This window comes from Pristiophorus japonicus, chromosome 13 (assembly GCF_044704955.1).
Source record: "Pristiophorus japonicus isolate sPriJap1 chromosome 13, sPriJap1.hap1, whole genome shotgun sequence".
Lineage (NCBI taxonomy): Eukaryota > Metazoa > Chordata > Chondrichthyes > Pristiophoridae > Pristiophorus > Pristiophorus japonicus.
In genome coordinates this window covers 64,384,839-64,387,610 of record NC_091989.1, presented here as the reverse complement: position 1 = coordinate 64,387,610, position 2,772 = coordinate 64,384,839, and the positions used below count along the sequence as shown (strand labels likewise).

At 42.7% G+C, this 2,772-nt stretch overlaps 1 pseudogene; it reads left to right on the top strand.

The window, feature by feature from the left end:
* The first annotated feature begins 752 nt into the window (after positions 1-752).
* Positions 753-875, top strand: LOC139279162 (U2 spliceosomal RNA; annotated as a pseudogene).
* Positions 876-2,772: the final 1,897 nt, after the last annotated feature.

Genomic DNA, 2,772 nt, shown 5'->3' with positions numbered 1-2,772 from the left:
CAGGCGTGTATGTTCTGCCATATGCATTCCTGCCTGAAAATGACGTTACTTTGTGTACAGTACTAGCCGAAACTTTTTTATGCTGCGAAATTTGTTTGGTGTTGTCGCTGGTGGACATAAATACCTGGGCTATCGTTATGGCTTTGCTCAGATTCGGTGTTTCAACAGTCAATAGTTTGCGAAGGATAACCTCATGGCCAATGCCAAGCACAAAAAAGTCTCTTAGCATTTGCTCAAGGAATCCATTGAATTCGCAATGTCCTGCAAGGCGCCTTAGTTCGGCGACGTAGCTCGCCACTTCCTGATCTTCAGACCGTTGACATGTGTAGAACCGATACCTTGCCATCAAAACGCTTTCCTTCGGATTTAGGTGCTCCCGGGCCAGTGTACACAGTTCTTCATAGGATTTGGTTGTTGGTTTCACCGGAGCTAGAAGATTTTTCATGAGGCCATAGATTGTTGCCCCACAAACGGTAAGAAGGATCGCCCTTTGTTTGGCAGCGTTCTCTTCCCCTTCCAGCTCATTGGCCATGAAGTATTGGTCGAGTCACTCTACGAAGGGCTCCTAATCATCCCCTTCTGAGAATTTCACCAGGATACCAACAGTTCTTTGCATTGTCACGTGGTTGTTCGGTATCTCGTCGCCAATTGCTACGCTCATGATAAAGTGATACGATTGAGTACTGTATGCAATGAGTAAGTGTGACCTTAGCTCCTTTAATTAAACTCCAGAGTGCTGGTACAGCATGAGTATATCCCCTATGGGGACATGATATTGAATTGATTTTTGGACAGGGAGCTGGATCAGGGGCATGCCCCGTCCACTCCATGCACCGACCTGGTATTGCAATATTTCCAGGAACGGTGCAACTTCGCCTCTCGGCCTTTTGGCCTAAGATCAAACACATTGGCGCAAAGTGATCTTTGGCGTTAGAGTTGATCTGGAACGAAATTGGATTTTTAAAAAAATTAGTAGGCCCTGGGTAGGGTCAGTGGTTGGGTCAGTTTTGATGGTTTGTCAAATTTTCACTGTTGGCAAAGTTTCTCATTTTGAAAGAAAAAGACTAATTTCTAGAAAAAATACTGCATCACCATGAAGACATTTTTTTAAACTGTTTGACAGAATTAATTGCCAAATTTAATGGAAACTAATGCTACAGATAAATGATAATGAAATGACTCAAATTGCAAAAGATATGTTTAATTTATTCTGGTAATCCTGTAATGATGTTAAAAGGAGCCAAAGTGAAGGTGTGTAGTGTTACTATTGACTGTTAGCTACTATCAAATTGTGTTGTAACTATATTTTGGTTCATTATAGCACCAATATTATAAAACCATGAGCATCCGATGGTCCCTGGAGTGGAGGAAGGTCCTGAATAGCTCATGACACTCTGAAGATGAAATGATTGTTTCCGGTCTCTATAGGGAAACTTCAAAAAGCATTAACATTCAAATTAAAGATAGTTAAAGGTATGGAACGACCGAAAGGGACAAAATAAACATGGTATGTTCACATTACAAGTTTAGCATCAGTCAGAAGCAATTCTGGCTTCACACCGTGCTTAGCTTGTGGATTATAAATCAGGTGTTAAGGCCCAAACTGAGTCTAAAACAAAGCAGAGAAACATTTCTCCCCATGTTGAGCCCAGATTTTGGATTAAAGCTGCATTTACATTATAACCACAGCATGAGTGCAAAGCAGAAAGCTTCACAAACATTACAGTTTTAGTGTAAAAGCACCCTTAAAGTACTCCCTCTTACAATTCCTCGCCTTTAAATCAATGCAATTTTGATGTTAAAAATGGAAAGTTTGTTGAATGGAATTAGAGCCTGTGGGTGAGAAATTCAACTTGCTCCAGTTTCTGGTATGAAATGGGTAAAGGGATCTCAATGTGTGCTCCAAGATGGTAGCCTGAGGCCCCAGCAAAATTGGCCATCTGGCTTCATTTGCACTGAGCTGGAGAATTGTGGACACCAATCGGTAGTCCCGATGCAGTTCAGGGCCTGACCAATTCTGTCCGACTCCGTGCCAAGCTGGCCTGCAGGTAGATCCTGGGGTGGGGGGGCGATGTAGGCTGCTGGAGGCCGCTCCTAAAACTGGAATGCTCTAATCAGCAGTCCCTTCCAGAATAATTAGGCAGAGCATGGGTGGTGCAAGTTCCACCCATGCTGACCAATTTTGATCGGGCCCTGTAACTGGTGTTAGGACCCAAATTTGCATATGAAGAGCACCTAACACCTGTTTCAGATGGACACCTTGCATACCTAAAATCATCGGCTTCTAATTTGGCAGCTGCCATTCTTATGGAGGTCATCGGCATCGGGAAATCGGGACCCAAAATTTGTCCCCTCAAAGGTAATTTAACACCCAAAAAATGGGTGCCACAATGTTCAATTCCTCCACCAATATCTACTAATTACCTTGCCACTTGCTCTCCAGCTTATTTATCACACTATAATTGTATTCTTCCGCACGGCATCAAATTCATAACTTTAGTTGGGGGAGCTGGAGTAATGGATAAGTTTAAAGGATGGAGTTTACTTTTCAGTGTGGCATTCAGTTTGAATTGCTTTATTAATTTAGGGTGCTTCTGAGACAACTGAAGTAAGTAGTGCCTTTGACTATATTTTGTTTTGGAGGTATTGTCAGGCAAGTGCAGCTCACCTATAATACTTGGTGACCAGTTTGGGGGTTGCTGTTGAGAGTTTGAGGGTGGTGGGTCAATTTGGGAGTGCAATGGTCAGTGAGTTTTGAAGTGCCATGGTCAT